The sequence below is a fragment of the Eubalaena glacialis genome, chromosome 12, assembly GCF_028564815.1.
Source record: "Eubalaena glacialis isolate mEubGla1 chromosome 12, mEubGla1.1.hap2.+ XY, whole genome shotgun sequence".
NCBI lineage: Eukaryota > Metazoa > Chordata > Mammalia > Artiodactyla > Balaenidae > Eubalaena > Eubalaena glacialis.
The window spans coordinates 2,284,534-2,309,672 of NC_083727.1; the positions used below are offsets into that span (position 1 = coordinate 2,284,534).

Genomic DNA, 25,139 nt, shown 5'->3' on the forward strand with positions numbered 1-25,139 from the left:
CCCACGTGCCTGGATCCCGTGCTCCACAAGAGAAGCCACCACAATGAGAAGCCCCTGCACTGCAACGAAGAGTAACCCCCGCTCACTGCAACTACAGAAAGCCCGTGCACAGCAACGAAGACCCAATGCAGCCAAAAGTAAATAAATTTAAAAAATTAATTAAAACAAAAAAATATTAAAAAAAAAAAAAAAGAAACTCCAGGCAGTGGCCCTTCTCCCTACTCAACTGCTCTCAAATCCACCAGAGGCTGCCCCTGGGCCTCCACTTCACAGAAGCCACTCCTCTGGTCTTTGAGGGCTTCGGAAGCCCTCTGGTCACATGCAGAGGACCAGGGACAGGCAGAAAACAGTTTAGGTCATTAGCAGCCAGCGTCTTCACTGGTATCAGTTTATCAAGGACAGCCTCGCAAGGTCTGTCTGTCAATTACTGGTCTGCTCTCTGTTCGGACCAGGAGTGGGTGGCAGCAAAAAGGAAGTAAGATCCCCAAGAGAAGAGAAGAGGTGGCTGACAAAGCAGAAGGGGGTGGGTAACAGACCAACTTCAACCTTTTTGTCCATTTGGCCAAGGGCAGAATCTACCCAACAAAATTAAATACAGGGAAAACATGAATAATTTTAACAAAATATTATCAGCAAGGAAACTGTGTTAACTTTTTGATTTAAACAAATTTAATAACAAGTTTAACAGTTTGCTAAAGTTAAAGCAGAAGATTTTAAATCCGTGTTTATTTTCATAAATAGTGATGGCCCACAAGACAAGGAGCAAGAACTAAATGTGTATGTGTGTGTGTACATATGTTGAGTATATGTATGCACATGCATACATGTGTGTATGTAATGTGTATGCATGTATGTATGTTACACTGTGTGTATAGGCATATGTATGTATGTCGTGTTATGCATTGCATGCATGTGTGCATGTGTGTGTGTGATGTGTGTGCATGTATATATGTTGTGTGCACACATATAGTCAGTCATATGTATGTATATTATATACGGGTGTATGCATTGCATGCATGTGTGTATGCGTGTGTATGTTTGTTGAGTGTGTGGAAAGTGGGTATGCACGCTTTAAATTAAGTTCTAATTACATACTGGGCATTGGGATCACTGCTTTACATCTATTATCCCTTTTAGCCTCACAAAAACCCTCTAAGGTAGACTTATAGCCATTTATAGATGGGAAGACTGCAGTTCCTCTAGGGCTGTGAATTAGAGACCTAATTCACCTTGTCTCCGGCAGGTCTTACTGAAGGGCTACAAAATTCCCACAAGATCTTAAATAATATGTTTATTTTAAAACGATATGTATATCAGAATCTCACATACTACAAAAGTAAGTATTCAATAAATGTAGGTTCTCTTAATTCATTTGAACCACGGGTGTTTTATCCTTTTTTAGATGAACATCAGTGGAGCTGAAACTCTAGTCTGGCTTCCTTCTGCTTTTGAATAAGAGTGGTTAAGAAAGAAGCCAGAAGGTGTTTTCCAGTGATTCGTATATAGGTTTGTATTTTTTTTCTTTTGGTTCCTTTTGCTTCTTTAAAAGCTCACTTTTACATTTTCTTTTTCATTACAGAAATTATATTTCATATCTCTAATCATTTCCAGAATTAGTGATTAATTAATTCAGACCTTGCATTTGTTTCTTTACTGATCTCTGCAATAGCTATTTTCTGCAACTCCATAGGCTTTGGATGGAACCTACGGCAGACTCTTTTAAAGACCACTGCGCATTCTTTTATGGTCATGAGACACTCACTCCACAATCATTGTGGCATTTGCAGCCATTATCAGAGCTTTTCCTGTATTTCACTGAGTCTCATAGAAATTTCCACCCCATCGATTTCTCTTAAACGACTGCCTGAAAAGCTCCTTCCCAATCAATCTCCAGCTATTCGAGATCTTCACTCATCATATTTCAGTGCATAAATCACCTATTGCATGGCTGCCAAAACATTATTTTAGCTCAGGTTTTAGCTCTGCAAACTCTTTATGTACTTATTTAAATAAAGAATTGCTCTCCAGACAGGTGCCCCCTGGACTTTTCCCCTATGAAGCAATGCCCGAACCATCGCCCAAGCTCCAGTTCGAGGCAATTAGAATGAAATCACTTCCTGTACATTTAGAGGGAAAGCGAGCTTCTTGAACACACAGTACTATTCCTAAAACTATTAGGACACTGTATGTGTGAAAGTGAGAATGTTTTACTAAGTGTAAACACAGGCAACAGGCCAGCATTCTGGAATTCTTAAGAGTAAAGCAGTTCCATGTCTAATATTCCTTAGATGTGGGTATCAGAGAAGAAAATAATACACTTTTAAAAGGAGTCGAGGGGGCTTAGCAGGGCTCACCTTGAGAAACGCCGTGATCCAAAGTGCCCAGTTCGGTTACACGCCCCTCATGACACCCCAGGAACGCACAGCATCAGTGTGATTCTCTTAACCAGATGCACTTTCTAATGGTCATTAAGAAAAAAGCAGTGAGAGACCAGAATTAACCAAAAGCAAATCGCTGAATTACCACTTCCTATGTAAAAGGAACGCCTATTTGTCCAAATACAGATGGTTAGCCATCTATATCCTGTAGGTTATAAAATAATCATATGACTCCCTGGAGCTGGTGGTAAAGTTGCTGAGAGGGGAGGGACCTGGGTGCCGTTATCTCCCAGAAGAAGGACTCTGAGCTGCCCTTCAAGGTGTGGCCACGAGTTTGTGCTCAAACACTCACTCCGTCTCCTGGTCAGTTACCTCTGGGAGCAAGGGCACTTTGTGGGCTGCCTGGAAAGACTTAGAAGTATTTAGAAAGGGCCGTGTGAGCATTGTGGTTAGTGATGCAGCCTCTGGAGCCCCCTGCCTGTGTTCACCCCGAAAGCTGTGCACCACAGGGAGGTACTGACCTTCTGCACCCCTCATTCCCTCCTCTGTACAATAAAGACCATGACGGGGCAGCCTCAGAGTGTCACGGAGGACAGCAGCCTCAGTTCATGTGATGCTGGTAGGACAGTGCCTGGAGTGGGGTAGCTACTCAATAAACACTAGTTTTTTGGGGGGATAAAAAACACAAGTATTACTATTGTATCACTTGGGATCAAAAACACCATGCCGTTGTGATGGATATTAACTAGACTTGTTCATTTCACAATACATGTAAATATCCAATCATTATGTTGTACACTTGAAACCAATATAATGTTATATGTCAATTATCTCTCAACTTAAAAAAAAGAGAAGTGTGAGACGCTAAAAAGCTGGGCACTTGATCTTTATGAAATGGCAGGTGACAGATCTAACAAGTCCCCTGTCATTAGGTATAGCAGTTGATGGAAGGAAAAGCAATTGATGAGTCATTGGGAGACCTCATTTTTGGGTGCAAGTGATTAAAAAAAAAAAAAGACAGAAAAATAAAAGAAAAAATTCTGGAATCATAAAAGTGTTCACCATGATGTAGTGTGTTGTTGTGATTCAAGTCTCAGGAAATAATTTTTTTTATTTATTTATTTTTTCTTGTACATTCATTTATTCATTTTTGACTGCATTGGGTCTTCGTCACTGCATGCGGGCTTTCTCTGCTTGCGGCGAGCGGGGGCTACTCTTCGTTGTGGTGCGCGGGCTTCTCATTGTGGTGGCCCCTCTTGTTGCAGAGCATGGGCTTTAGGCACTCGGGCTTCAGTAGCTGTGGTGCGCGGGCTCTAGAGCGCAGGCTCAGTAGTTGTGGCTCACGGGCTCAGTTGCTCCGTGGCTTGTGGGATCTTCCCGGACCAGGGCTCGAACCTGTGTCCCCTGCATCGGCAGGTGGATTCTTAACCACTGCACCACCAGGGAAGTCCCAGGAAATAGTTTTATAAAAAGATTTATAGCAAAGTTTTAAGCAAAGATCAATTAAAAGCAAGACCAGGTTGACTGACATGTTCCCTCCTCCTTTCTCTTTAGCTTCCTTTCTCTTCCTGGGTTGAGCAAGCTGCCCACGGCCCACCCTCTGCTTTGTGTTGACTAAGAGTTAGTCAGGGGTCTCTCCTTCCTACAAACCCCGGAACGCGGCTTGTCCCCAGGTCTGAGCAGCACTGAAACGCAGACCTGTCCCCTTGTCAGCTTCTCTGGGGAATCGTCAGAGCACGGCGGGACCCTCTTCCTGGCCACTGTGGGTCATTTCCCTGCAAAGTTTCTGTTCATCCCTGTCTCCTTCCCCGACCCTATAGAAGAAAAGCCTTTTTCTGTTTGACTTTGAGATGCTTGCCGACCTCTGATCCCAGGGCCCCGATGTCGCAATAGTCCCGTTCCCTCCCTCACAATGATCCTTTTGAATGCCATTCGCTTCTTTCCAAGTCCTGACTTGTTTTTCTCGGATGGAGCTTACGATTCTGCATCGACACGGGTGTCCCATCCCCTCCTCTGTTTGAAAAGAGCCGCCCACGTGACACCCCTCGGGGTGCCTGACCTGGACCGCTGATCTCTGGATGGAGAGCAAGGGAGTGTGTCCCTTCTGCCCTTCCCACTGCTGCCCGTCACATCCCCTGCTCCCCATCACCACCCACCACCTCCTCCGAGGTCCTGCTTCTTGCTTGGGTGGAAGCTGCTGGAAGGGCTGCCTACCAGGCCCCAGGCTCCTGGCAGAGGAAAACACGGGCCACCGCGGGAGCTGGGGGCACGGGTGTCACGCACACACCTTTTCTGCCCGTTCCTTCTGAAATCCCCTTTGATGGTCTTGTTTAGCAAGAAGGTGGGAAGGTAAACCCTTTTGCAGCTCATTATCACCTTAGAACTGGCCTGCCTAAAGCAAGAAAAACAGATTTGACTTTGTTGAGGACCAAGACAGAACAGTGAGTAGAATTCAGCCTGTTGAGAGGAAAGCGACACTGTGAGGCCACAGGACGGGCCAGGAGGCTCCATCGTTGCTCCCTTCCTGGAGCCACGCGCTTCGGCACCAATGCTGGCCCGCCTGTCAGAAGAGGGCAGAGGCCGGAGCGGAAGACACCCCCAGGAGGGACCACCGCCCCTCACACGACTTCTCTGCCCCCAGAGGGAGGAGAATCCGCAGAGGATTTGGCCCTGGCCTCTGAGCAGCTCCAGCCCTGGGCCTCTGGCCTTCCCACCTGGTCCCCGAGGCTGCTCCTCTGTGGGACTCGGGGCCTGTGTGGTCCTCAGATGTCCTTTGCCCTAGTACTCCTTCCGTACTTCAAAGTAAAATCCAAACTATATGTCATCCTTGGGAAGCTCAGACCCATTTTGTTTTCTCTCTCTAGAAGATGTCCCATGTTAAAGGTCCTGGGAGCTCTCACCCCATTTAAATAAGATGCTGCTGATCATTTGCATGACACTGTGAGGGATGTAAAAAGCAAGAAGTACACAATACGGTGATGCATTTTATTTTATTTTTTTTATTTATTTTTTTTTAATTTTATATAAACAGTTTCCAGTCTGAAAGTCTGACAGTAGGTGCGAAAAATTCATTCAGAACAAAGTCCAGGGACAGTTTGGTAAATTAATATTGCGGCCAAGTCGGAAGTGCTTTACACTTTGCGGTGAGGCTGGCTGTGATACTCGTGTGTAGTTCTGGGCTTCCCGGGGAACCCTCATCTTAACTGCCGGGGTTCACCCCTGGGGTGTGGAAAGGCACCTCCTCCAGCTGCAGGTCCCTGTTTAATTAGAAGGAAAGGGAGTCTTGGCCACACAAGCACAGCAGAGAATACAAGTGGGTTCCCCTAAGAAGGAAGAAGAATTTAAAAGGAAAAATAGGAACTTGAGAAATGTGTGTACATTATGAACAAACACATTTTTTTTCATTATAAAAGTTAAAGTGATTTTAGGCAACAATTTCATAAAGTTTTTCAATCACATGGACTTCCTCACAGATGATACTGAATGTTCCTCTAAGGGACAACAAGGTGTTTTTTTTTAATTCTTTATTTATTTATTTCAATTTATTTATTTAATTTATTTATTTTTGGCTGCGTTGGGTCTTCGTTGCTGCGCGTGGGCTTTCTCTAGTTGCGGCAAGCGGGGACTACTCTTCGTTGCGGTGCGCGGGCTTCTCATTGCGGTGGCTTCTCTTGTTGTGGAACATGGGCTCTAGGCACGCGGGCTCAGTAACTGCGGCGCACGGGCTTCGTTGCTCCGCGGCATGTGGGATCTTCCCGGACCAGGGCTCGAACTTGCATCCCCTGCATTGGCAGGTGGATTCTTAACCACTGCGCCACCAGGGAAGGCCCATAACAAGGATTTCATACATTTTCAACTCTGTGGATAATTTCCAAAGATGCATGACAGCCGGATGACCAGTATCTGCTGATGGGCTTGTGGCGGATAAAGCTGATTGCCTTTGGCATTTCAGAGGACCTGGGCCCTCACTGATTAACAGTTCCTGTGTCTGATATTTGCCGGCCACCGTGCAGGCCCAGCAGATGGGGGTTTGCAGGGTTTCTGAGGGACACACTTGAGTCTTGGTTTGGTGGCTGGAGTGTTGGGATCTCGGGGACCTGGAAAATGAACCCAGCTGATGTCGGTGTTACCTGTATCTTAACAAGATGTCCATTTCGTGTGCTAGATAGTCTTTGGAGACCGCCAGCTTCAATGCCTTTTCTTCTAAAACAAGCATGCGGCTCACGTGTCAAGAGGTAAAATCTATTTCCCTCTTCTTCGGTCTGGATTGGCCTTGCTGACTTGCTTGACCAATAGTTATGTCAGAAGCAGTGATCCGGGATTCCTGAGGCTGGGTCACAGGAGCCCTGCAGCTCCCCACGGGGCTGTGCCTTCTTTGGAACCCAGCCTCTGTGCTGGGCTGAGAAGCCCAAGCTCTGCAGAGAGGCCACGTGTGGGCAGCGTGCGGAGAGCTCCGGCTGAGACCTCAGACAACAGCCAGCCCCACGGCGCCTTCTGACCACTCGGGTCCCAGCCACCCTCTGACTGTAGCTGCATGACAGACCCCTCCTGAGAACCACTCAGCTGAGCCCCGCCAACCCCAGAGCCTTGAGAGGTGATAATAAATTGTTGTTTTGAGCCACCACAGTTGGAGGTCGTTTTCTGAGCAGCAATGAGTAACGGGCGCCGCGCCGTTCCCTCCTCTTCAGCTTGAGCTCTAATCCTCTTCTGAAGTAACGAGATGTGTTACAAATAACAAAAATCAAAACAAAAACGGACTTTCTTTGTTTAAAAAATATCCTCCCCAAGAAAGCCAACAGTTAGAAGAGGTGCTAGAAGTGGGGGGAATAAGAAATCTAAGCCAGCGATGCTGTTGGAGAGATGAAGCCGGGCAACTTTAAAAACAGAATATCTCATCCAGCAGCGGCTTAGGTCTGAGCCTTGTGGTTTGGCTTGGTAGCTTTTCCTCCATATAGAAATAAGGAAACGCTATTCATCAAATTCTGCCAGCAAATTCCCCAGTAGGGACAAAAGTGCATTTTATAGAGGGAATTATCAACCATGCTGACCCCTCGTATTTTGGAACTGGCAAAGATTTCGGGTTGCACAGCCTTCGTGTTCAGGGCACATGCTGTAGCTTTGGGCCTGCACAGTTTGATACTCTTTTTCACTCTACACGCTAAACGATCCAGCCTGAACATTGTACTGCTAGAGAGTCAGGGGCACACCGATCCCCTTTGCCTGCTGTAAATTAAACTTTCAGATAGCTACCCTGTGCTCCACACTACATACAGAGACGCGTTAAAGTATGTGATTTATTTCCTGCCTTTAAGGGACTTCCACAGCTGCAAAGGTGAGGCACAAACACATGACATTTCAGGCAGTGAGCGATGCTTCACAGTCCTGAGAATGGCAACAGCTTAAGGAGGCATAGAGCGCGGTGCCTGTGGGGAAGGGGCCAGAGCTCAGCCAGGTAGGGAGGGGGCGGGGGGCAAGCAGCAGGGCAAAGGCGTGGTGGCAGGAAAGCCCCGTCCTGGACCAGCCTGGGGAGCAGTGGAGGGGCTGAGCTGCAGTGGGAAGTCGAGGAAGGCCGGCCGAAGAGCTGGGACTTGGTCTCAGTGACAGCGCGAAGATGTGGGCATTCTGTGAGCTGTGGAGTGACGGGGAGCAAGTCCCCAGCACCGACGTAGACAGGAAGCCGTCCAGGAGGGAGGCAGCCCAGAGCCCAAGAGCGACTGGCAGTGCTGATGGCTCACAGCCAGGCGTCTCGGTGTTCCCCTCGCCCTGCTCTGTTCATCTGCACGAGAAGCCTAGAGGGTGCTGGTGCTGTCAAACCGAAACTCAGAAATAGAGAAACTTCCTCAAGTTCACGCCTCTCATAACTTGAGGAGTCAAGACGCAAAGCCATGTCATCTGACCCTGAAGCTTATGCGTTGCTGGGATAAACGTGAAGAAGAAATGATGTTTTGAAAAATCAGTAAAAAGCAAGAGGAAGAAGGAATTAAAATGATGTCAGATTTTCCACCTCAACAGAAATAGGGAAATCAGAACTGGAAACTTATTTCTAAGTTTCTAACATAGTTCTAACCAGAGAAGGTATAGAAGCTGACATAAGGGGAAGGAAATGAGATTCATTTAAGGTACATGGAGTGTGAGGGGACTGAACTACTGTGTAACTGGAGAGTCTTGACTTTAGATCTGGGTCAGCCACGTGTTGGCCATTTTTGAAATTAATCCCTGGGTGTCCGTCTCCTCATTAATAAAATGAAGCGGAGAGATTTGTGAAGGCTTCAGGTGAAGATTAGGGACACGGGAAGTGCAGGTCTCCCGCATGTTTGGTACACACCCCCACAGCTGGCCTCTCCCCCCTCCTTCCCCTCCCCTCCCCCTCTTCCCTCTCTTCCTCCAACCCCTCCCCCCCGCCCCTCCTCCTTCTCCTTCTGTCCTAAAGAGGAGCTCTAGCATGAGATGCAGGGAGAGTTATGCCCAGGAGGCTGTAACTGAACTCAGAGATGCAGATGAAAGCTCTGGGAGCTTGCACTTAAGCACAGGAAGCAGGAGAACAGATTGAAGTGAGGAAAAAAGACAGAAAAGAAGTGGCCAGAAGAATAGGTCACTTGAAATTAATACAGTGTTATTGGAGCGAGGGAGAAAAGTGCTTGAAGAAAAACCTGCGGAGTAGAGACTCTGAGGGCTGAAACTGACCTTTGGATTTAATCGCTAGTATTTACAGTGCTCTTGGAAGATAAGCTTTCAGTATGAATGTTCAAGTGAAAGCTTTACCATAAGGATCTAAGACGACAGTGTGGTCTCAGGAAATAGAGACCACAGATGTAGAAAAAAAAGTTTTTTTTAATTGGCAGTGGTAAACAACAAGTTCCTACTGTATAGCACAGGGATCTATATTCAGTATCTTGTAATAAAGCATAATAGAAAACAATATAAAAAAGAATATGTACGTATAACTGAATCACTTTGCCGTACAGCAGAAACTAACACAACATTGTAAATCACCTAGACTTCAATTTAAAAATGCATAAATAAAAACTAAAACAAAAACAAAAACCTGGCAGTAAGACTCAAAGAAGTAGAATGGCATTATGGAGGGCAGCAGGCACAAGTGAGGTTTTATTTTTTGAGCCCTGGGAGTGAGCAGACACCACTGCTGACCCCCACTCCACACCCCCGGCCCACACCCGGTTCTAGCTGTGATGTGGGAACAGAGACTGCCCCCTGCACAGTCCCCATCTCAACCCCCAAAGCGCCGGTCTTCTGACTCCAGGCTTTGCCGCTCAGCCCTCAGGCACAGCCCAGGAGTACAGAGGAGCTGGTGGCCCCCGATGGACCAGCAGGGGGAGGGGGAGTCAGCCCTCACGCCACAGAGACGGGAGTCAACGTGTCACGCCAGCATCAACCGCCCAGGCCCCCCGCCTCGTGGGCTGCCAGGATTAGGGTGGCCAACCGTTCTGGTCTCCCAGAATGCGGAAACCTCAGGGCTCAGACCATGGCTGTCCTGGGCAGACCAGGATCTAATAGAAGTCATGGCACTGAGGACCGGGGGCGAGGAGCCCTCCTACTCGGCCATGGTGAGGGCAGAGCGTGATTAGGGAGGTGAAGGGGCCTGGAACCAGCACACGCCAGGAGGAGGGGGTCGAGAGGGGACCTCAGGGAAGATGCCGCCTTCAGTGTGTGAAGAAAGCCAGCAAGGAAAAGGAACGGCCTTATTCTCCACTGTGCCAAAAGGAGGATGTGGGCCAAAAGACATGAGGGTGCAAGGAGGTGGTTTCAGCCGGGAGGAAGGAGGGGTTTTGAGATACCCAGGCTGCCCAGCCATGGAGTGTGTGCCCTCCTCCCGCTGATTTCCCCAGACATGCTGTGGAGAGAAAGGTTCTGTTACCTCGTGTGCCAGAGGAAAGGGGGTTAAACAAAAAAGATTACCCCGATCTAAAAAAGGAAGCTCTGGGAGGTGGTGGAAGGAGGGAAAAGCTGGGAGAAAGGAGTGATGGGGTGTGGGGGAGACTGTGTGGGGGAGGGGTGTGGGGGAGGGTGTGGGGGAGGGGTGTGGGAAGAAATATATTGAAATGATAACTATGGTTGCTTGGGGAGGGCTAGAAATATAAGAAATGTAATTTTGTTTCTAAGTCTTTGTGCTCTCCATGTGTTTAATAATGAGATACATTGGTTGTACAATGAAACAATCTCTGAGAACTGTAAAAAGACTAATTGTAGTAACTGTTGCAGATATCACTAATGTTCACTTCTGGAAAAATTACACCTTCTAGATATTTCCTGATAATCTTCATTGTCTCACTGCTCCCATATTCACAACTTTTTCCATCAGTTTCCAGAACAGTGAACATGCTATTTTGCTTCAAATCAGTTACAGTAAATGGTGAAAGGAATTGTTGGACACGACTCCCGGCTCAGAACAGGAAAACCAGAGTGAGATTATTACAATCAATGAAAGAGCTCTAAGTAGCATTAAAACTAACTTCCAGTGGGATTGGCTTTTCTCAGACTTACTTTAAAAATATCACAAAACTCTTCAACGAGGGCATGACTAATTTTACCAGAATAGACAGGATTAGATCACAGAGTGGGGACAGCAGAAAGGCCCCCTTTCCACCTGTTTTACCAAATCAAGAAGGAGGAGAGGAAGGGCACTGGGGCCGGTCCCCGGCAGACACCCCATAGGAGGCCAGCAAGTCCCTCCACCTCAGGTCTGGAGAGAGGACGCCCACTCCTAACTAGAACACATGGGAGGAGTTATGCAAATCACTTCAGCCTATTTTACAGAATCTGAAAAGGCTAAAAGTGACAAAAAAGCCAAAGAAGACTACGCTATTTTATTGCATTTTCATTTAATTTTACATACAAGACAGTGGCTTTTAGTTTCCTAAAACCTCTGTTTACCGGCCAGAAACAAATCTGAAAGCCACACATCCTTTTATGTTGGGGACCTCCAATCAAATAATGTTGATGTTAGATAAACCCACAAGTAAAATCTATAGCCTCCTTCCCTGAACCCGTAAAGACATCTCTGCCCCAGTCCCCAGCAGTGCTCTCTGTGCATGGGAGGGAGGGCAGCCAAGCAAAGGGCCTGGGGCCTCCACGGATTCACTGCATTCCTCAGTGACCCAGATTCGGGCCTCTGTTTTCATTCTGTCTAATGGGAACAGCCAGGCTGACTTATAAAGGTGCTACAGAAATGAGAAAGGACGAGGTCATGACAACGTGACAGCAGCCCCGCTGCTTTCCTGGCCGTCCCATCAGCAGCCACTAAGATGGCTGGGGAGAGAAACGTAACAACACAACAGCAGGAGCCGCCGCCGCCGCCTCTGAAACAGTAGCCAGCCTTTGGATTGAGGATTCCTCTGCCTAGACGGGGCGGGGGGGGTGGGGGTGGGGTTCCGAGTGAGCAGGCGGAGGGAGGGTCTGAATCCCCTCTCCAGACTCTGCGTGAGCGGGCCCGCAGTCCTCAACACCCCTGGGGCAGTTGCTGCCCAGGAGGCCACACGTGAACAGGAAAGACCAGGGGGTGCGCTAACTTGTGGCTCATCCTCCCTTCACCCCCAGAATTTCAGGTGGCTGGTATGATGAGGAGGGAGACAGAGCACGGGGAGGATGAAGTCCTTACAACTCCGTTCAGAAGGAGGCTGAGGAGGGAAGTGCAGAGGCCCGGCCGCACCCCAGTCCCAGTGGCCCCCTGCCAAGGGCTGAGGGTGAGCCCTGGTCCCCGGCGGCTGCCCCTCCCCCTCGACGGCCTTGCTCACCATCTGAACACTTCCCCTTTATTTCACTCCTTACCGCTGCTCAGACCGCCCCCTCCTTCACATCTTCATCCTTTCTTTGTTCCCTTTTCTCTTTTTTCATGCGTCCAACTCCTCACTCTACGCCCCAAACAGAAGAAGTTGTGCAAAGTAAAATGGAGTGCATTTCACAGATATCAATCTTCTCTGATATGGAATCCTCTTTAGATCCTAAGACCCCGCCCGGCCGTCATGAAGAGCTCGCCGGATGCTGAGCGTACGTGACAGAGGAACTTGGCAATGTCTAATTCACCTCGTCCTGGGGGACGGTAATTCTGAATTAACTTTCAACTGAGGTTGATCGTCTGCAGTTTTAAGTATTTTAAAATTTGAGACCTGGTTGATGAAATTCTGGCTCAAACGCATCTTCTAATAAAATCGCCGTTGTCCAGCCCTGCCTTTGATGCCTTTGTGGTCACCACCGCGGACGTGAGCTTTTCTCCTCTGCAGGAAAGCACCAAATTCCAAGCAGAAGTCGCTCAAATACTGAGGGCTATTTGCTTGTGCGTTACATGGCCCCAGACTGAGATATACCGAGTTGTCCTCTCTGTATTTTGGGGTGTTCCCATCCCACCCCGTCCTCTTCCCTGCCTCGTTCCTCCTGGCGTCTGATTCCAGGAGTGACCTTCCCACTTGAAACTTTTTGCTTCTATAAGCTCTGGGCTGGGAAACCAAACAGCCCTACTTATCAGAACCTCACCTAAAATAAGAGTCGGTACATCTGAATGTGCACCTGAGGGTCTCCCCTGGGAGAGGGGATGGGCTTTGCGGTATCTATTTTGGCTGCAAGAGTCTCTTTTTGTGTTCATTTCCTCTTTCTCAAGTTGTCTTAGAGGGTTGATGTCATCAGATAAGAGACCTCCAGGTAAGCGAGGGCTCAGGAGGCTTAGGATGTTTAGTAAGAGAAGACATAATGCAAGATCAAAGCAAATGCCTCCAGTGTTGTCATATTAATGGAATAACAGTATTTTTTAAATGGCATAAATACATGAACCCACAACACAGTGAAACTTATTGCCACCCATTTGTCACTTGCACTTGAAAGATGGTTTTATCATGAGAACTTCTTCCCACGAAAGCAGCCTCGTCCATTCTCCCGAACCAGACCCGGGAGTATGTCCACATGTGGATGTACGTCCACACGCGGATCTGTACCTTCTGCTGAGCTGGCTCCAGGCTGCCCCAGCCCTTCCTCCCAGCCCATCGCCCCCGTTTGTCAGCGCCCTGTGGCTCTCCTCTTCGTCTACGTGGGACTCGCTCCTGCCCTGTCCTCCTCACCTAGAGCACCGCCCTGCTCTCCACGTCAGTTCCTATCCCCCTTCACACAGCCGCTCACCTCCCTCCACCCCCCCGACCCCCCCACCCCCGCCATGCTTCATCCACATTTAGATCCACCAGCACCTCTCATTCTGTACACGGGGGCACAGGGGTGCAGCCCAGCATGTTCACAAATGCTAAGTTAAGGAGACTGTGTCTAGTTCTGGTTTGTAGAGTGTGCGTTTCTTCTTCACAGTCATGGCTCACGTGCGTGATGGCTCTTTCAAAGGCAGCTGTGGTTTATCAGGTTCTTTGCCACTGTTCCAACAGTCCTTTCACAAGTGCCAGTCACCATCAGCAGGGCACAGGCGACTTGAAGGGACTCGATTCCCTCCACATTACCCACGGATGGTGTAACTTCATGTCTCTAACTCTTTAACCACAGCTGCTCTCAGGACTGCGGTTGGAATTACGTAACATAACATAACATAAGATGACTTAGAATTACATAACATAACATAACATAAGATTACTTAGAATTACTTAGAATAACATAAGATTACTTACGTCACCTGTCATTACTTAGACAGGTGATGTCTCTAGAACAGTGGACAGCACATCAAGGACTCAGCAAAAGTTAGTGTCTCCCCTTCTCTCCCCACGGCGTGGCTAAGTGGTCTAAGTGACAATCAGTGTCTGGCTTGATACCATAAATGTTCGCAATATTCTTTTATCTTCAAAGCATTAAACAGTTAAGACAACAGGGATACAATGTTTCCTAAGTCCCAGGATGAAATAAAAACTTACCAATAAAGAAGTAGCTTCTTGTTCCACAAATGAACAGCCACGGGAGTTTTCTTTCTTGAATGTCAGGTTTCTTTAACCTTTAGACTTCTCTTCACCAGCGTAAGGCCACTGGCCTTCCTACGGATTAAAGCGGTTCAGATGCTGAGTGCTCAGCGCCTGCACCTGGCGTGTGCCTGTGCTCGTGTTCTTACTTTGCCCACACTGGGTGGTGTGGTGAACATCTCACCACAAGCTTCATTCTTCCAGCTCGCACCTCAGATCGTAGAAAGGTAAAAAATAAGATGGAGGAAGGAAGGCAAGCTGATGCAACTAGGTCACTTAATAATTTCAATTTTAGAGACAATTTTTTTTCTTGTTTCAGAATTATTAGTCTGTGGAATATTTTTTAGTCTTCCTGGAAATTACAAATTAATCAGAATGATTCTAAAGTTCTCTGAAAAGCTCCACATAATACCTAATGAACTTTATAGTCATCTACCCACATTCTGGCTTAAAAGAACAAAAGGCCTAAAAAAACACATGACTTGTCCTTTAAAAGTAAAGATATGATAAATAGAGAATCTGCACGTCACAAATAATGTAGGTCAATGATCAGCTCCAAAAGAAGGCATAACCCAGCTGTAAAGGAGAAATATCACCCTCAAAAGATTCATGTTGCCTTCTCCACCATTTTCTACAATGTGTGGCCATTATGTTATAACTTGACCTGTGCAGGGACAGCAGAAACCTGAGTGTCTATATCCCCAGAGCAACTATTCAGTTTGGAAATAGTCCTTTAATTTGAGGGGGAATCTGGGTTACGTTCTCTGAAATCTAAAATAGAATTAGTCAAGCCACAAATCCCCCTATGGAAAGTTCTAAATTGGCCCTTGGTAGAAAACACCAGTGACCCTGCTGGGCAAGAAGTGAGAACGTTCATCCCTGGTTTGTCTAACTGTCTCTTTTCTTTTTTATATGATTATAAATAGTATTGTTAATGATAACACATCTAATAAAATTAGAAAGAACTTTCATATTTATCTTTTCGCTTAATCCTGACAAACCATTTTGGTAAAACATTTTACAGATGGAAAGTTACTAGCACATAAAGATGTTAAGTGATTTTCTCAAGAGTCTATAAACCAGGAGTAGTGGATTCAAAAAAATAAGGCCTGGGTCTTCTAAGTCCTCTTTACACCAAACCACAATTCATTTATTCTTTCAGCAAATGCTTTTTGAGCTTCTACTATGTGCCGGGAACTTTTCTAGGCCAAAGTGTTGCAGCAGTGAGTGAAACAGACAAACTCCTTGACTTCATGGGATTTACATTCCAGTCATGGGAGCTGGGCCATAAACAAAATAAAGAAAAAGATCTACAACATGGTAGAAAGTAATGAGTGCCACGGAGAAAAATCAAGCAGGGAGGTCAGATAGGGATTACCGAGGCAATTTTAAGTCGAGTGGACAGGGAAGGTGTCACTGAGAGGTGACACTTAAGTGGAGCCCTGAGACAGGTGTGGGAGTGTGTCATGTGCTTATATGGGGGAGGGGCATTTCAGGACAAAGGAACAGCAAGGCACTGTCCCTGATGCAGACATCTGCCTGACATGTTCAGGGGAAACCAAGGAGGGCAGTGTGACTAGAGTGAGCCCAGGAAGCGTGGGGAGAGTTGAGGTCAAAGAGGTGAGAGGGGCCAGGTTGGGGGTCTTGCAGTCCATTGTAATGACTTTACCTTCTCCTTAGGGTGAGATGGGAAGCTATTGGAAGGTTTTGGCTGACATTACATTTTAAGGACTGTCTGACTTACATTTTAAGAAGATTACTCTGGTGGCAATGTGAAATGTAGATTACAGGGAACCCAGGTGGAATTAGGAAGAACATCCCAGTAAGATACGATGGGTCTGTTTTGGAGATAAAGTCAACAAGATTTGCCAACAGACTGGATATTGGATTTGAGAGAAAGAGAAGCACAAAACATGACTCTAGGGTGTTTGACCTGAACAGTAGCAGGATCAGTTGATTAAATAAAATGGGAATATTGCAGAAGCAGTAGGCTGAGGGTGGAAGGGTCCCAGGAATTTAGCTTTGGGACTTGAGACGTTAGAGGTACCGACTAGAATATCCCAGTGGAGATACCAACACAATAAATAATCGCTTATCTGAGTACGAAGCTCAGAGGACAGTGCTGGGCTGGAGATGTAAATTTAGGGGTCATGAGCTTATGGGTGGATGAGATCACCAAGGGATTGGGCATAGATGGATAAGAGAAGAGGTTCAGTGTCTGAGATCTGGAGGCCAAGCACAAAAGTATTTCAAGAAGGGGAGAATAATCAACTATGTCAATGCTGCTAGCAGATCAAGCAGCACAAAACTGAAAAAAAAAATGACCATTAGATTTAGCAGCATGCAATCATTGCAACCCTGACAGTTTTTGTTGAGTGGCATGGGGAAACCTAGCTGGAAGGGGGCTGGAAATAGGAGAGGATACAAACACTTATTTCAGAGAGTTTACACAAGAGGAAAGAGAGAAATGGTGAGGAACTAGAGATGATGCTGGAGTCCAAAAATCTGTCGTTAAAATGGTAGAAATGAGAGATGTTTACACACTGGTGGGAATGACCCAGTAAGGAGGAAAATGTTGACTATGCAAGAAAGAGAAGGGAGAAGCACTCGGTCCCATCCCCAAGTGGACCGAGGAGGCTGGGAGACTGTGCACCAGCAAGAGACTTCCTCAGTTGTAGGCAAGGCGGCAGCGTCCACGGGCACAGTACACAGGTGGATGTGGTGGTGAGTGTTTATGCAGGTTCTTTTCTGATTGTTCCTTTGTTCACAGTGAAAAAGGAAACCAGGTCATCGGCTGAGAGTGAAGATGGAAAAAGAGCCATCAGAGCTTTGACAAGAGAGGAAAAGGAATGCAACAGCCATCTAGGGGAGAGGGAGAATGAAAGGGGTACAGAATTACATAACTGCCAGGCAACATCGGTGAGCAACCATGAATTTAAAGCAAGACCAGTCACGACGATTGTTTGTTATCTTTTTCTAGACACATTCATTATGTAGACACAAGAGTCAGGGAGTAGGAGAGTTGAACCCAACAAGAGCTGTGGTTTAGCCAGCTGAGTAAGACAGACAGAGGGCCAGTGGGTTGTGCAATAAAAGTATAACATGGCCTTCTAACCATCCAAGGATCACTCCACCCCACGATAGTCTAGTGATGGCCCACAGATAGATTCTTCGAAAAGAAGCATAATGATCACCATCTAGATTCAGAAACGGGGTCTGTCCAGCTCACGGTTGACATTGGTCTCTGCATTGACGATGTCTCTGACATTGGTACCAAGGAATACATTCTGATGGGATATAGTTGTCCTCTTTGATGTCAAGTACAAATGTAACAATATTGCTAGTAATGTTAGTAATCTTGGTGTTATCTGTCCTTATTAATTAGGAAAATTTGCTAATGGTGCTTTGGACAAACAAATGTAGGTCCAGACACCAATCTGGGCTAGGGTTTGGGAGACATCACTTATGCATAATAAAATAACATGAGCAGAAATTTCTAATATTTGATTTTAGGTTTTCCTGGCCTTTTCCATGATGTAACCAGCACTCCAATATCCCCAAATGTTAAGTAAAATTCTGTTGCATACACTAGACATATGCTAGAGGTGCTTTCCAAGAATGAAGAAAAGAGATGGTCTTCAGAATCAGGCACCCACAGTGGAAAGAGAAGCGTGCCTAGGGGTTGAGAGGGGGTATTAGCAGAGAAAGTGGCTGCCCAGGGCGTCGGAAATCCCCGAGCATCCCCGAGAGAGGCCTTGCAGTGGTCCACGTGACCCTGCAAGCTTTCAACACACTACAAATAAGCATGAAATTGGAAGGTGATCCTGAGTTCCTCTCCATCAGGTTGCTTACTTGACTCTTTACCTTCTGGACTAATTTAGTCATCTGAGCACATGGAAGTGAATAGAACTGGTCAAGGCATAGCACCTCAGACAGCACACTGGTTCACTACGTTGGTGCCTTCACGGCCGAGAAGACCCAGAAGCAGAAAGTCGTATTGCTTTGAAAAGACACGCATGGGTCATAGGGTGGGAGATAAGTCTTCTGACATCAAAAGAGCCTGTGTTCTCGAGGATACTCCTGGGGACCCAGGCATCTGGGTTGAAATTCATTACCACAAGGAAGGCCCCAATCTATCTGCCCTCTTTGGGGTTTGACGTGACATATGAGACTATCTTATCCTAAACCATTTACTGGATGACCTGAAAAGATGCCAGCTCTCCGTGGGTCCAAGAACAAGATAGGACTTCCCAGGGTGGTCCAGGCTGGAGTGTTTGCTGCCACTCCCATGCTAGCCTCGAGAGAGGGCTTTTGCTCCCCCTTCTTTATTACCCTCAGGCATGGACTGAGCCCTGATCTTTATTCCCACAGCATGCTAAAGACTAGTTCTTAAACAAGATCTTACTGAAGGTTGAGGATTAATAAAAGGAAGCTCCGATCCATGTGGGAACTTAGGTTGCTGTTAGAAGTGACTTCATATTTCCAGAGCCGTCCTCAGGGGACCCTCAGACGCCCTCTTTGCTTGGCTCCTGGGTGGTCACCTCACTGCCATTGCACTGGGCAAGGCACTAGCCACTCCCACTGGAAAGGCAGTCAGTCAGCCTCAGAGCCCAAGCCCCAGCAGCGGAGGCGCTGGGCAGGGAGACGTCCCCCTGTGCTCCCATGGCCCTGGTCCCTCATTCCAAGATCTCTTTCTCAGGATGATTAAGGGTGGGAATTTCTACCACCTTCAGGAGCCATGGGCATCACTGCCCCATCCAGCCGCCCCCCGGGAACCTGCCCCACCCCTTCCCAGCAGAGCAGCCGCCTCACAGCATTAGGTCCAGCTCACGGAAGTCACACATCGCTCTCAAACATTACACCCCCTGGAAGACCTCGCCCATCCAGCCCAGGCGGCTGCCCCAGGCCCCACCCAGTGTCCGGCACAAACTCCTCCAGCTCCAGGTGAAGGTCACACCTGCTCTCCTGAAAACTCTCCTCAAAGAATCGATAAACCACCCCCAAGAAAGCAAGCCAGGTGTCCTACCGGGATCGCCTGCAAGCTCACGTGTTCCTCCAAGGAAGCAACCAGCTCTGCAGAGGCAGTGCTGTGACACACATCTCATCTACATAACTCCGGAGGCTCATGGCGTTCAGAAGTTCCTGCATTCACACGGCCTCATTTCCTTCCAAAAGTAACGACCCTGGTTCACTGATAAGCCCGCTGACGGGGAGACTGTCTGTTTCAATGGGTGTTCAAGTCTTCATCCCTTTGAAACCAAAATTCACTCAAACTTTGAAATTTGTCATCAGGGTAAATAATGCACGTTAAAATCGGGACAGCCTGCTAAGGTGGTAACCTGGTCATCAACGGAGCACTTGCTGTGTGCACACATGTTATACTTTGTCTCTAATGCTCACAATAGCCTGTGAGGTCCTCAGTATTGGGCTCACTTACTGATGAGGACACAGTAGCTCAGAAAAAAATAGACACTTTGTTCTGATTCCCACTCCCCTCCAAGAGGACTGAGAATTGTGCAGAGTATGAATATTCCTTCCAAGAAGGTTTAAAGTCATCTTTCATTATCGTAAACATGTAAGTTAGCTTTTGACAATATTTGCCATTGCTGAAAAAAAATTAGTAAGAGCCAAAGAAGACATTCAGCTTGAAAGAAAGCAGCAAAAATTGGTAAGTTTAAGCATTACATTTTCATCACCAATAAGACATTCATTCGACCAGAATATGGAGAGATGCTGTAGCGACACGATTTTTTCCACATTCGTTTGTCCAGACGTTTTAGTTAACACTTACTGTTTCTACATAATTGAAAGTGATTTTCAAGCAGATATCGTGGGGGCCCTTCACGTGCCCTCAGGCCTCGACCTTCTGGTCCAGCAGCCAGCCTTCCAGCCTCAGGCATCCTCCCTCTGTGCCCGGACTCCCTGTGAAACGAGAGCCTGCTGACCCAAGCATGGCAGACAGGAAGCGCTGGAGAACCAGCACCCACAGGAGCGGCCCCACTCCGTGTCTGGTGGGCCAGAGTTTCCCAGGGGAATCAAGCCAGTTACTCACAATGGGTCCTTGCTGCACGGGGCCTCGCAGGATGGCACTGCTCTCATTGGCTGCCCCTCTCCCCCTGCCCTCAGTCGCTCTCCAGGGTCCTGGACTACCCACCAGGTTGTAAAATACTTCCATTAGAATCCAGGTTCCGCTTCTAGCAAACCCCAAACTATGCAGAACTTATGAAACATGCAAACACTGTCGGAGTTTCATCCTGGGATAAATGTGTCCTTCCGTTTTAATACATACGTTTTTTCAATACGTACAAAACATATTTTACAATTGAATGTTTTGGCTTTGTTTGTTGAAATACCCAATTACAAGGATGCCAGTGGGACCCTAGCAGAGTAAACAAAATAGCCATTTGGAAGTAAAGTTTTTCATGTTTGCTGAAGAAACCAGTGCTAATCACAAAATTCATTAATTCTGAAAGAATAAAATAGGTCCACATTCTGCCTCCTATAGAGCAAAAAGAACAATGTTGTGGATGATTTTTAAATAAGAACCATCAACTACTAAAAAAAAAACTGAATTGTGAAGATCTGAGAATGCGCTACCACATGCAAGGAATTTGGAGATTCTGTGTGAATACAATTAATGAAGATTTATTCATTCTAATCCTCAATGAAATTCTTTTAATATACATATTAAGATGTAATTATTTAGAAATATTGCCTGCTGGCATCTAATCGTGTGTATTGGATTGCCATAATTATTAATGAAAAGCCAAGTTTCAATGATTAGAGCAAAAAGGCTCAATCTTTCATCTGCTTTCTTCCCCTCACACCTCTCCCAAGAAAAGGCACCAGTGTGAAGTCTTCAACTCTGAATAAGCTGAACACAGTCATTACCATTCCCAAGCGTAACCTTATTATTTCTTAGAATTAAATTTCTAAGTAGCTGTCACATTAGGGCATTCAGGTAGGAGCTGCCAAGGGCAAGGTTTTCATTGGTTTTGCCTGTTTCCATATGTTGATGCTTCAGAACCAACATATGGTCAAATTTTAAAATTTTTAGTAAATAAAAATAAAAAGTTAATCAAAGCACCAAATGTCTGATGCTAAAAGGACAGTGATGATACAAATAAAATATTGATTCCACTGGCTGAACCATTCAACCAATGAACATATTTCTCTCATTTCTTACTCTCCACTGAATAATTTCTTCCAAATCCTCTTTTACGTTTATCTCCTTTACTGACACCATATTTTTCTATTTTCCTTACCATCATCATGCCTTACATCTCTAAGTGGGCAGACAATGTAAAAGAAACTTTTTGTGGCCAATTTGTATTTTGCACTCTTAGGAAGTAGAGCTGAGGATTTGTTGAGATGCCGAGGCAGGAAGAATTAGCTCCTGTGCACTTCGCACAGATCCACACCCCCCATCTAGTCCTTGGAGACCCTTCAAGTTTCACCACTTGTCCCATTAAAGTCATTCAGAGCAAAAGGATCCGACCTAGGATCACACATCGTGCTTAGTTCTCAAAGTCTCCTTCACAATCGGTTTCTTAGTCTTCCCCTGGCCTCACAACCTTGACACCTCAGACTATTGTAGAATAGTCCTCGGTTTGGCTTTGTCTCGCGTATCCTTACGTCTAGATACAGGATACACATTTCTGGCAGAAATGTCACAGAGTTGATGCTGTGCTCTTCCCAGCGGGCCCTGACAGGTGCCTCGTCCCTCGGCTTGTACTAACTGTGATCACGTGATGAATGTGGTATCTGCCAGACTTCCCCACTGTGAAGTCATTCTTTTCCCTTTGTAATGAGTAAGTATTTTATGAGGGGAGGCTTTGAGACTGTAAATAAGCCCTGCCCTCATCAGACCTTCACTGCCGGTTCTAGCATACCTGGATATTTCTTGGATTGCTTATTGTTACGAGGGTACCCAATGGTGATGCTGCCAGCCACCTGTCCTTCTACACTGAAAGGCGGGCATTCTGCTACCAAAAGCTTTCTCCTCTCCCGATTTATTTATGTCAGAAGAGGATCATGGATTCCTATTTTGTTCAGTAGGTTACTGAATAACCCATTATTACTTTCATTAATAATAACATCATTATTTATTTTGATGTAAAAGTCTCTCCAGATTTGACCAAAATATCCTTTTGACATCCTATCACTGTTTGAGCATTTCCTTACTTCCCGTTTTCAGCCCATCTTGCAATTTCCCAGTCCCACCCAGCCCTGGGATCTGCCATTTCTCCAAGTCTCGTTTTTTTTTTCTGTGGAGAATGGTACATAGAATCTAATAGCTGGGCTCTAGCGTGTTCATTGCTACAGGGGTGTCTGCTCCCAGCCGATTTTGGTGGAAAAATCTGAAGAGTGTATTTATGTTTACATAGACACACATACACACATACATACAGTAGTGCAAACACATACACAACACATGCATGATACATCTATATTTATTTACATCTACATCTATGTACATATATTGAAACCCCGACTCTCACCAATATCTCCAATTTGAAATCAGCACTATAGGATTCATTCTAGTCTTTCCACATGTATAATTTCCTTCTTTGACCATGAGAAACATGGCTTCCACTAATCCTCAGGATATTTACCAATTTGATCAATCCTCCCTCTATGTAACGACTCTCCCATCACCACCGCTGCCCCTCCTGAGCAGCTACCCTCTCACTTTGCTTTGGTTCTGATCTCCAGTCTGGGTTGCCATCCACACCCCACATAGACACCTTCCTTAACCCACCTGGGTTCCGTGTCCACATCACAGCTCGCCAGGGCTCTTGAATGTTCATGTAAACATAAGGACTGCTGTTCACCGTTACACGGGACGTGCACCGCACAACTCCAGGGGGCACAGTCTGTGTTTTTCAACCTGCCACCTTGGACCATAGTTTCCTTTCCAGCCTCCTTGACATTCTTCAGATATTTACTAACATAACAGCACTTAGGAAAAGATATCTAAAATAGTGAACTCATGAGCTGTGTTTCTTTCCAACCATCTGATAAAACTTGTAAATAATAAAATTGTCCTCAAATATTTTTCTTTCACGTACTTGGCCAATACTTACCAAGTGTCTGCTTTGTGCTAAAATCCGAAACTTTTCATTAAGATTTATTAGGATTTTTCCAAGTCCAGACTTCCATTCTTCATTCATTCCCTGGAATCAGGATGTCTTCCAGGCCATGACCTTCGGTTTCTGGGACATTTCCTGGGACGAACAAAAGTGAGAGAAATGACATGTCCGTGACTAATCGTTCTCGTTGTTACCAGTAAAAGTCATTAGTTACATACTTTCTCTAAGCAGCCTGTAAACAAAGCCTGTTTCTCTTGTTCCCCAAAGTTTTTGTCGCTTATTTTGCTCCCCATGTCACCCCATTCACTTCCTGCGGGGTCGTGGTTTTAACCAAGCAAACCCTGGGCGTGCTAGTTACCATCATTGACAGGAGGGCCCTGCACCACATGCCCTTTCTGTGTCATCCTCCTCTGGGGCCGGCTTCCTCTTCCCCCGCTGCTCTTGGTGGCAGGCACTGAGCCCTGTCCCAGCTCCTTGGGTCTCAGTTGCGGCTGCCCCATCTGTAGGACAAATCTAGGATGATAACCGCTTTTCCTCCCTGTGTCACGAGATTCCAACCACTCACATGTTCATTTTCTGACTTTGAACTGGCTGAACCTGCATCTTTTGTAGGAAGAATGGAAACAGCAAGCTTACACTGGGCTCAGGGAAGACGGTGCAGTCACAGCATCGCATCTGAACCAGCAAAAGCCCATGGAACAAGCACCCGAAACTTCCTGATTGTTTTGTCTTCAGGCCCACGGGCGATCCTGTATAAAGGATCCTGTGTAAAGTATAAAGGACATCTTCGCTCCTTTAAGACATGAATATGTGAAGATTGTAAAGGTGGGTGCTGTAGTAGGGACTAATTTCCCCCAATTTCGGTTCTCTCCTTCTTGCACAGTAATAGAATGTTTGCCTGGACACACAGGCACCTTGACAAAAAGCCCCAAGTCTGCACACGAGCCTCCCTGGCATCTTGGAGCGGCCATGTGGTGAAGTGCTGGCTGTGAGATGCAGGTGCCCTTTGCCCCTCGTCTTTGTCTGTCCGTCCATCCTCCTGGCTGGAACAAGGATGCCACCTTCCTGGAGAGCCTGGGGCCACACCCTAGCGACAGGGGATGGCTGAGCAGGAGGACAGGAGGAGCTGGGTCGCCTGAGGGCTGGTGGAGCAGAGCTGGCCCCGCCGTCCTGGACGGCTCGCCCCCATCGCACCGTGCGACGGAAGACCCCAATCCCAGCCTGCGGAAGGCTCGACTGCCTTCAGGTTCCTGTTCTGTGCAGGACCACTCAGTGTCACCTGACACACAAAAGATACAAGGTAGCATAAACCAACCACCAGCGGGCTTCCTGGGGGTGTGAAACAGTACAGATACCCGGGCTAGAGTTGGGAGAAGGAGCCCTGAAGCCAGGTGTGCAAGGAGACGGTGTCAGCAACAGGACCCCTGGGCAGGAAAGGGGATGCCTGGGCAGCAGCCGGACCCCTGAGCAGGCCGTCCCTGAGAATGAATGGTGGGAGCCAAGGGACAGAGGGAGGTCCCTCTGGGCGGCTGTGGGACGGTGCAGAGACTGGCTGGTCCTGGAAAGGAGACAGGATAAGGAGGTTTGATGTGGGCTTTTCGAGTGGTGTTTGATGTGGGGGGACCATTGTGTTCGTCCATATTAGGAAACTCCCTTCGAGGGGTTAAAACAATAAATGGCCGATGTCTTACCTGCCCCTGAACCTCCTGCCCGGAGCAGCGTCGAGGAGATCTGGGGTTTAGGGACAGAAATAGGATGAACGAGAGGGAGAGAAT

At 46.8% G+C, this 25,139-nt stretch overlaps 1 pseudogene; it reads left to right on the forward strand.

Moving 5' to 3' along the window:
- The first annotated feature begins 9,697 nt into the window (after positions 1-9,697).
- The window catches only part of LOC133102649 (methionine adenosyltransferase 2 subunit beta-like), a 51,894-nt pseudogene continuing 36,452 nt past the window's right edge, over positions 9,698-25,139 (forward strand).